Below are 11,229 nucleotides of genomic sequence, written 5' to 3' on the forward strand. Positions count from 1 at the left end.
AACGCCCACCCTGAAATAGAACTTCTGCCATGGCCAGCTAAAGGTGCGGATCTCAACCCTATTGAGAACATCTGGGGTGACATAGTCAATGAATCGGAGTATTTTCGTCCCCGCACAGCCGATGAAGTTTTTGAAAAATCGAGAGGTCTTTGGGATGGGTTCTCAAGGCGACCTACATATTGGCAGAAATTAGGTTGTTCTATTATTAAAAGACTCCGTCTTGTATTACAAAATGACTGGTACTGGATTAAATATTAAATAAACAATATCGTGTTTTCAAACAATTTCTTGTATTCCTTATTTTATAACTACATATGCATTCTGCAAAAGCTTTAAATGTTTAAATTAAAAATGATGACTTGTTTATACTCCGCAACCAAGGATGTCGTTGCTGAGCCGTTATTGAAAACCCGGTGCGTCGTCAGGATAAAATTCTGCTCTAAACATCATGAAATTCTGTTTAAACCAAAATTTATGAAGTGTATCAATGGAAACGGATAAAAACTGACTGTGTGAATGTTTGTGCCTTCTTCGCCACCTTGTTCTGGTTAAAATGACGTCATCGAATAAGAGGATGACATTTTTCTTCGTTATAGTTGACGTTGCTGAGGGATTGACCGTGAATAAGTTATGTTTGAAATTAGGTGGCAATAACCAGCCCAAGTCGTCCATATTGTCCGTGTCGAATAAACCGGCGAACGGATTGTTGGCTGTAGTTGTTGTGATGTTGTTCCAGGCGCTTTCGTTGGCGGTGGAAGATCCATTTTTAATCCAGGCAACAAGCAAGCGGAAATATAATCTTTCGTGATTTACTTTGCTTTCACATAGGCTCCTTTTTTAAATGCGTCATCGTTCTACTAGAACGACGATGCTGTTAAAAGAATCATGGAAATAATGGTGTGTTTCCAACCCGACTAGTTTTAAAAAGATTAATTACAAGATAAGCTTCCTAAAATGCCTGGATTGACAAAGTCAGCCAAGGAGAAAAATTCTTTCAAATCATTTTGAACAGGGGTTTCAGTCAACAGGACTTTCCTGTTAGTATCTAGTTGTGAGAGCAGCTATATGAAATAAGACTTTGATTAAACTCTGTAGCAAACTAAAATGCAACTTAAATTACCGATGATGTTTTATTGCCCGCATTCTTTAATCGATGTCCTTCGTCGCAAACAACCAGATCAAAATTAATTTGCTGTATTTCATCAAAGCAGCGGACTAGCATTTCATACGACACCACCATGACGGGGGATACAAGATATTTCAAAAACTCTATAGGTCGATTTTGCTGGAATTAAAAAAAATTGGTTTTGGTTCTTTATAAATGCAGGAAAAGAGAAATACCTGATCATCAGTAAAAATAGTTATCCGCTCTCGACCTAACCAACGACGATATTCTTTTTCTCAATTTTTGACCAAACTTGACGGTGTAACGATCAAAACACGTTGAATCGTCGGTCGTCCATTATGAGGATCTTGCTGAAGTAAAATCCTGTTCACAAAGATAAAGGATGAAATAGTAATGAGCCGCAAAAACAGCACCGATTGTTACCAGCGTTGCCGAATAAATATATCTTTTCGGAAAAAGATAAGATTTCTAGGGATATTGGAGGTCTGTTTTTTCGCCATTTTATCTGGCAACGCAGCTTGGTGAAGCAGGGGTTCGTTAAGTGACAACGCAAAAAGCACGGCGTTATGCCCAAAAAGCATTGTCAAATGTCACGTGACCATCCCTTTTCACCAATGAGGGGTTATAAGGCGCGCTCAAAATCCTGCTACCTTTCACGTTGTGATGACCTGGCAATGTCGCCCCCCTCCCCCCCCCCCCGAACTCAGCTAGCCCAGTTGGTCTCAGTACAAGACGAGAATACACCTGTAAATCTCAAAAAAAAAATTAAATGTACTGAAGGAACTAGCGTGAAACGGGAGGGAATACTCAAAAGTAATGAACGTTAGACGAGTGGGGCACACCAGAATGACGTTGAAGGAAAAAGAATGGCGGGCGCGCAACATGTGGGCCCTCTTCAAGAATGAAACAGAAAACAGACACGAAGGAACAAGAGATATGAAGAGATATGGGGAATAAGAATGCCGATGAACTGAAATAAGGGTGAGAATGGGGCAATGGACTCAAGTGATAAAAATTGAATGGAAACGGGCCGGCGTCATGAGGAAACTCACGCAAAACAAAATTGCGGCCTCCACAAAACCACACTGGGATGATAAGCACCAAATGAGAATGGACGATCGTAAGGGATAAACGCATCAAATCTGGAATGGCGGCCTCCACAAAACCACGCTGTGAAACGGCCAGGGGGGAAATCACATCACACATCAGGGACTAGGGAATAAGTTCGAGAATTCACGAAGAAAAAATAAACTGCGCCATGGAATGAAGTGAAATAAATCAGATGAGATTTGCGGCGATTTCACGTCTCTTAAGCGGTGCATCATCAGGCCAATTTTTGAGGCACCAACTCTTTTTCAAGTGGTTCGCACAATTCCCCCAGGGATGAAATTTTTCACAGTTATTGACGTTCTTAAAGGATACCACCAAGTGGAACTTGACGACGAATCCAGCCTCATGACGATCATTTCCACTCCATTTGGCTGCTACAAATATCTCCGCCTCCCTTTTTGTGTTTCTCTCGCTTGCGACGACTACGGTCGGCGTCTAGCTGATGTTTTTGATGATTTCCCGAACTGCCGGCGCGTAGTCGAAGACATCCTGGTTTTTTCCGCCACTTGGGCCGAGCACGTTAACTTGGCGAGGCGCCTATTTCACCTCGCAGCGGATCATCAAATTGCTATCAACGTCAAGAAAATTGTGTTTGCTCAACCGTCCGTATTGTTCGTTGGCTACGTCGTCGGTGAGAGTTGATTTCAACATAACCCTGATCTGCTCAAGGTCAATCGTGAGTTCCCGAAGCCAACCTGCGTTTCCGAAATGCGGGCCTTCCCCGGCCTCTGTCAGGAGGTCGGGAACTTTTCGGACGAACTGGCATCCCTGCTCCGTCCGTTGTCTCCCCTATTACGCAAAGAATTCGTTTGGGAATGGACTCCGCAGCAGGATTTTCAAGCTGCCAGAGCAGCCTGGTCCTCTACCTCCATATCCAAGTTGGCATTTTACAACCCCGCTCGACCGACGTCCCTTTATGTTGATGCGTCTCGGCTCCGTGGATTAGGGTTCATCCTCCTTCAGCAGCAGACTGATGGCAGTTGGATTGTCGTTCAAGCTGGATCCCAGTCCCTGTCGGACGCTGAATCCCGCTACGCCATGATTGAGCTGTAGTGTTTGGCTGCGGCATGGGCTATGTGGAAATGCCGGAAATTTCTTGAGGGCCTACCGTCGTTTCACCTCCTTACGGATTACTAACCCCTCATTCCCATTCTAAACGACTATTTTCTAGATAAACTGGACAACCCCCGGATTCTGCGCCTCCGCCTTTCAATGCAGCGGTATTCGTTCACCGCGTCGTGGGTCCCGGGAAAACAAAATGTCATGGCCGACGCATTATCCCGCTCCCGCGTTGATCAACCTTCTCCAACGGAAGTGATCGCGGAAGGCCCCCGTTCAGCTTCCTAGCGCGTTCATCTGATGGACGTTATGGAAGGATCCAGCTCCGCCAATTTGGATATTTTACTGTCATCGGTGTCTACAGCGTCTGCCGTTGATCCTGTAATGATTTCTCTCCGTCGCACCATTCTAAAGGCTTCCCAAACGATAAGTGAAACCTTCCTCTGGAGCTCCGCCCATTTTGGCAGGTCCGCAGCCAACTTTCCGTCGACAATGACATCATCCTCGTCGGTCCTCGTGTCGTCATTCCGGCGTCTTTACGCCCGGAAATTCTACGTTGGCTCCTCCTGATGCACCAGGGCGCGACAAAATTCACCAACGCGCACGCCAGTCAGTGTATTGGCCTTCAATTGACAATGATATTGTCATGGCCGTTAAATCCTATCCGACTTGCTCCGAGCGTCTCCCTTCACACCCACCGGAACCCGTACTTTCTCATGAGCCGGCTTCCCGTCCATTTGAATTCATATTCGCCGATCTAGGCACCTTTCGCGGAAGGGATTTTTTAATCATTGCCGACCAGTTCAGTGGATGGCCTCAAGTGTATCCATTCCCCGACACCAACACGTCTTCACGCCGGATCATCGATGCATTCCGCTCTTTCTTCATTTGCGGAGCGGGCGCGCCCATAAAGCTTTGGTCAGACGGCGGCCCGCAGTTTAAGTCGGATGAATATCTTTCTTTTTTGAAGGAATGGGACATTTCTCATGGCCGTTCTTCACCTCATCATCCAAAATCTAACGGTCACGCAGAGGCCGCCGTGAAATCTATGAAAAAGCTCATCGCGGGTTCCTGGACCTCGGGTTCCTTTGACCTGGACAAGTTCGGAAAGGGCCTACTCCTCTTCCGTAATGCGCCTACTGCCGGGGGTGCTTTCCCCTCCCAGGTTGTCTTCAACCGGTCCACTCGCGACGTCATTCTGGCTCACCGGCGTTCATTTGCTTCTGAGTGGCAAAAGGCTGCTGGAATTCTCGAAAACCGGGCGCTCCGCGCCAGAGAGCTCCAGAAGCAGCATTACAACCGTTCAACGCGCCCGCTTCCAGCTTCTCACATCGGGGATAGTGTCGTCATCCAGCATCACAAGTCTAAACGCTGGTCAACCTCGGGGGTTATCGTGGAAGTCGGCGCCATCAGGGACTATCTAATTAAATCCCGGCTGGTCGTTTATTCCGCCTTAACAGACGGATCTTCGCCTGCGTGCTCCAGCTGTCGTCCCACATAGCCCTTCTCGGCCGCCTGTCGCTTGCCATCCTCCGGTTGCAGACTCACCATCATTCCTGGCGGATCCTCCTGTTCCCGCCGCATCCACGGTCCCTTCATCGGTCGGTCTTCGTCGCTCACAGCGGATCGCTTCCCGAAAAACATAATTCCTCGGTGTTGGTTAACAGAGGTGATCTACGAAATTTTGCTTTTTCATTTATTCTTCGTTTATTGGTCACCTCGTGTAACTCATAATTCTCTCGTTGTCGACCCCACACCCATCCAGACGTTTTCTCTTAATGTAGTCTCTGTGAATCTTTTCCCCTTTTGATACGGCTTTTGATTTATGTTTCATTTACTGTGGTCTATTGCGTGTTTTGTACCTTGGAGAAAGAGACATGTGATGACCTGGCAATATCGCCCCCCTTCCCCCCCCCCCGAACTCATCTAGGCCAGTTGGTCTCAGTACACAGACGAGAATACACCTGTAACTCTCATCTGATTTATTTCACTTCATTCCACACGTCAGTGCCTTGAATGCCTGCGTTAAAGGGGTAAAAAGGGTTATTTTTTCAAATTAAAAAAAAATTGACAACTCCACCTCCCATGTGTTATGTCTTAAATCAAAAGACAAAGCCGCCATACACTGCCTTATTCTAACAAAGGTGAATGAAAGTCTTTCCCACCTTTTTGATTATTATTACCTTGGTCTTACAGTGAATTCTCATACATAGAAAAAATAAAAGTATAGCAACCCTGTAAATCGTGTACGCTGTTTTGCGTTGTCACTTAACGAACCCCAGAAGCAGTAAGTGAACAAAATTAAGTAATCATACGGGAGTAAGCACTGTTTTCAAGGTCGTGCTTCCTACTTTGTTATTGATTTGTGACAGGGGGAGTAGGAAAGCTTTTAATGCAAATAAAGAAAAATATTTTTTGCATGATTTGAGAGATAACAGGAAAAAATTTGAGTGGTCTAACTAGGAACGGCGTCTCCTCTACTAGGACGTCTTTGGCTCAGGTTGGGATTTATGTTGCCTAAATTTGAGCTCTTCATAAAAAAGTAGAAGTTACAGTTATTTCACTGGAATTTTTTAAATTGTATCCAGCATACCCTAGTTATAAAAATTTCTGCTTTAGAAAGCTTAGCCAGAAGTCTTGCCTTAGCCTCCTAACACATTTTAGGTGGAACTGTATGCAATACTAATTTTCTGCTTCGGAACTCGATGTATGGATCAATTGTCTTCACAAATCCAATAAAGTTTTTTATCCTTGATCTTGCTCAGAAGATGCTCGCCTCTAATAAACAAAAAATAGCTTCCGCAAGCAGAATTGACATTATTTTAATGTTCGCATGCATGAGAACCGTTTTCTGTCCTAGATCTTTGATTCCTACTATTATTTAGTAATACTATTTCTACATTAAAACAGTCTATAATTCTTCTTGAAGAGGTGGCGGAGATAAGCTTCTCATCGGAGTCTTCATTGTGTTGTTACGGAATTTTATTTAAGAAGTCTTGTGAGTGAGATTGAGTTCTTTTACTTTTAGTCATTGGTTAAGGCGCGATGAAATTGTTTTTTTCTGAATTTGGTTGGGCCAAAGTCGTCATCCCATCCAAGGTCATCCACAACTGGCTCTAATGCCTAAGTTAGGTTAGGTTATATAGTGATTAATTTGTAATTAAAGATTATTAACCTACCTCTTGATACTTTTCTAAATCATAGATGACATTGCATAAAACGAATAATCGGATATTGGGCGAAATTTCCTTTAACATTATTCGATCGGTTCCCTGTTTTTTAAGTGAGCCCAGTGATTTTCACCGAATTGTATAGTTCACATACCTGGGATCCTGATTTTTGTGTAACATAATCTTCAAAAACTTCCCACTGTTTAAGAATTTAACAACCTATCTTGACTAAGTGAAAAGGCTAGGTATAATTAATATTTAGTTAGGGGCTTTAAAATTTCAATTATTTGAAAACCAATTCCAATTAGAAAACTGTTACATTGTTGCAGACCACGAAATCGGGGTCTTCATACTTGACAAGTTGTTGGCGTAGTCTCGGTCGTTGCGACTTCCTCAAAGATAGGGCTGAGGCAAACCCTGTCTTGGGATGATCGAAAACTCGGCAGGAAAGCTGTCTAAAAGCCATCCCCAAATAAATGGAGTTGTCCTTCAACTCAGGGTTACCATTCCAGCAGCCAAAGTTCTCTGTGGGCGTCCAGAAGCACGGCTCGTAGCCTTCCACGAGTTTGAAATGGGTTCCGCCTCCTCCGTGACATCCCTAGCATTACCAGAGTTCCCATTAGTTCTATCGTCATCGGCTTGATCAAAGACGACACGATGAAGATCAATGTGGACATCTTGCTTGGCCTCCGCAGGCATTAACGCTAAATTTCCCTCTATTTCCTCTTTGAAAGTAGCTGCAGGGACTTTACTTTTCCACTGTGGGAATTTCTGCAAATGTGGTACACGTTGGTGATCTAAGAAGCATGCTTTTAAAAGCAACAGTAGAAAATGTAGGTCGATATCTAAAATAATATTTTAGGATTTTCGCGAAAAAATGCAACCAATTAAGGCAATTGGTACCTGTTTGGAATGGGAATGTATCCATTTCAAATACAAAATTTGTGATGAAATGTGGTTGAAAAAATTGCACAAGAATTGCCCCGATCATCTTGTATGGGACTAACTGTGAACATTGTAAAGTTTTGGGAGCTAAATTAATAGATAGTCAATCAGTGCCCGACCAATCCCCCGAAATCGCAAGTTTACCGGGGAAGAGGCACAAAGGAGTTTGGAAGGAGATTAATATCCTACAGGTACATATCTGAAGCGTGTTTTGACATTGAATCCAAAGAAGCCACTTGTGAAGAGAGAATATTGTCACCAGTTTGTACGCTTAAAAGCCGCATGCATCGTTTCATCTTCGTTTTTTTTTGCGTAGAATTTGTGTTTACCCGTGTTTACCTTTTCTCTCGACTTCATGAAGAAATAAATGTTTTTTATTCCTCTTTTCTAGTATTCTGACTCACCCTTTATTGTTGATTACTAAACGTCGGATTGATCCATCCCTTATTCCTGGTATTCAAACGTCGGGTTGGTGTTGGTGACTCTGTTAAACAAGGAGTGTGGGTGTTTTAAAAGTAGTAAGTAGGAGCTGGACTAAACGAAAGTAGTCATCTTCTCAGAAGTCTTCTTGTCTCTATCTAAAGATTGGTAAATAACGAGTTGGTTTTGGTATTGAGTTGGTGGTGGAAGCTATGCTTGAAGTCTGACTCAGCTGAGCAGCTTTAAACCTAGTTTCCAACTTCTTTTATTAATCATCGGATGCGATATTAACCCAAAGTTCAGAAAACCGTGACAATATTCAAGGATATGAAACTTTAAATAGAGGTTAAACGTATTATACAATCCAACTGAGCAAAAATGAGATCTTAACAATATCTCTATAAAAAATAATTGTCATACCAGTGGGCTAGCTTAAAAAACTCAAAAAGAGAATCACAGCCGATTTAAAAACAGTAAACTTCGGGTATGACACCGATGTAAAAAAAATTATTATATGAGAAAACAAGTTGAAAGGGGAATCAAAAATCTCAACGACATCCATAGCGGATTCCTTCAGACTAGAGAGAAATAGATTTTGAAATTACTAGTTTCCACTACAGTAAACAACTATGTGAGCCTTAAAGGTCTTGCCACATTGGAACTGAATTCGCATCATAAAATTCTTGCGCTTGAGGCATAAATAAAACAAGAAAGTTTTCGCACCAATTCCTTCCTCAATTCCAACACCAACCCATTCCTTGCCTTCTTTTCAATAAATTGCAATCTCCAGTAATCGGTTTTGGATACACTTTTTGATGGTATTGCCAGCATTTTTTCCTCGCCCGCCTACAAAGACACGTTCCACGGGCGCCAATTTGAAATGACGCTGACATTGGTGGACGATAAACAGCAGGTAAAATGTAACGTTTCTTCTAACTACGTAGACTTCTGAGAGGGCACTGAAGACACAGAGTTGGATATAATGTCGACGTTGGAATATTCTTCCCATAAATATTTTTAGGATAGGTGATGGAACAAATCGTATCGTAACAAGGGTTTGGATGTATTGTGTGATAAATAAATCTGCGTCGAAATAAATTTTAGTTGAGGTTTTCATTTGCTAAGTACGTTTTTTTAAATAACATAAATTTGACTTGTTTACCGTTTGCCTGTTTGCTGAATTTATGTATAGCGTGGGATTCGTTTGAGTTACCGGGAGAAGACTGGTTAACTAATGCATAATTAGCTGCTGCTTAGTCAATGACATTCGGGTAGGAAGCATTTTGGTTTGCCTCGGTTGAGTTTCTACAACGCTGAAATATTCAGTCTGTCTTAGGCAGTGAAGTAATGATATCATCCATTGTAGGCTACCTACACGATAGATTTGGGGTCTTTTGGGGTTGCTCGATGACTTAAGTTGTGTTATCAGGCTGGCAAATCTTTACAGACAGTTGCAATTATTTTTTTAACTGTTTGTGCCTTGTTGACGTTTTTAAAGCTGAAGTGCGCCGCTTATGTGTTTTGGGAGATTAGCTGTGTTGTAATCGGTAGTATTACCATCGTTATCCACTTAACAATGAGGTTATCCAGCGTATCACCACAATTGATATGATTCCGTTATTTTAGTTATTAAAGACTAAAAGACTGGCAAACGACGCTATCGCATCATTTCCTGAGTAAAATTCTGGATGTCAAAGATTCCCAACTGTTTTTAAAGAGCAAAAAATGCAAGACACATTGAAAACACAATAAAATGCTATAAAATTTTTAAATTTCAATTACCGTGTTCACTCAAGTTTTCTTCAGTTTCGCAAAATACACTGAAAATTCCTTTTAATTTTCTATATCATCAGCCACCAGTCGTCTAACGGAAAAGTTGACGACTGGTCGATGAGACTGGACGATGAGATCTTTATGAACGTGACAGCAATGAATGATTAGGTTAAGCATAAATTTGTTAATTAAAATTAAAAAAAAAATCATCTTAAAATCATTGTTCATATCGATACCGATGCTTTTTTCGCTCTATCGTCCCAAGGGCAACGGTTTCGTCATAGAAAATGGTTTTTGTGAGTATCGGTTCCCAAGCCTGAAAATAACGTAACGATTGTTATCGGAATAAAATATCAGACACCTTATAATAAATAAATCTTCATGTATAAATAAATGTAATGTCAATCGTATTTTACGTACCCTGGTAGGCGGATATGAGATTCCAGAATGTAGAGTTAAATTCCAATTGTTGCAGTTAATAGTATTTTCATTTCATTTCGTTTTCATTATGCACGAATCTTCGTCATCCAGCTCTAATTATGGAATGTGTGTCAACACCAAATCTAGCAAAGCTTTACAGGCCACCACAATAGCGATTTTTTGGCATGTTCTAATTTATGTTGAAACGATGCTAGTAATAAAAGAAAGTTCACCTTTCCCTTCATAGAGGATATACAGAATCAATTTGGACAACCATCATCAATAAAAAAATTTAATTTTTGGTTTTCAGTAACATAATTTGTTCATTTTTTTATACCACCACAAAAACTTATGTTAACGTCTCTCCCTCTTCGAAGGTATAGTCTTCCATTTTTTGTACTTTTTCCTTCGGCACAATCCGTGAACCTCAGTTACACGCTATTCTCTCACCATGGAAAGTCTCAGTGATTGTGACTTTATCGGTGATTATCTTTTATATGGATGTGTGATGGAAGGGTGATGAATTGTATGTTTATTCGGTAACTAGTTTTTTTATTTATTTGATTGTTGATATTTTACTATAAATAACTAAAATAAGGTTGAATTTTAATTCGAAACTAGTCATATTGTGACTATTGATATCGGCAAGGTGCACTTGGACACCACGATATCCCGTGCCAAGATCCTACGGAGCAGAACGATATTGCTAGTCTGAATGAACTGTTCGCATGTCGCTGTAACAATAAGCAGCAACATCTAAACAATATCGTGATGACATTTAAGAGGCTAACGGTGAAATTTCTGTGAACGATCAAGAAGTGGTTGCCTCAACTAGATGACAAGTGGCGGCCGAACCAAATGAAGAAACGGATAAACATCAAATGATTTTCGGTCTAGAAAATAATCAAAAACAAAACAATCATTGACTTCCTTGCTTCCGTCCGCCTTTTGGAGATTCTAAAATAACGGTGAGATGCTGCTTTCGACAAAGAAAATACAGAGGCGAACTTTTCACTTCGATTACAACGAATTATTACAACGAACGAAGAAGTGACAAATATAGAAATTAATTTGAATCCCGATATGGCCTGGAGTTAAATCTACAGCCGTCGGATCAAGCTGAGAGACAGTTCAAAACATTCTCAATGTCGGAGACTAGGAACAGTTCGTTCAAACAGCTATCATTTTACGAAGAGCTGCGTGAGT

General features: G+C 41.5%; 1 long non-coding RNA gene across 1 annotated transcript; it reads right to left on the reverse strand.

Moving 5' to 3' along the window:
• Positions 1-515: 515 nt before the first annotated feature.
• Positions 516-1,486, reverse strand: LOC124335904. The gene is made up of 3 exons (XR_006916948.1): positions 1,342-1,486; positions 1,121-1,285; positions 516-1,061 (listed from the first exon to the last, which is right to left on the reverse strand). It is a non-coding gene; the product is annotated as an uncharacterized LOC124335904 (long non-coding RNA).
• Positions 1,487-11,229: the final 9,743 nt, after the last annotated feature.

Source organism: Daphnia pulicaria, chromosome 4 (genome assembly GCF_021234035.1).
Source record: "Daphnia pulicaria isolate SC F1-1A chromosome 4, SC_F0-13Bv2, whole genome shotgun sequence".
Lineage (NCBI taxonomy): Eukaryota > Metazoa > Arthropoda > Branchiopoda > Diplostraca > Daphniidae > Daphnia > Daphnia pulicaria.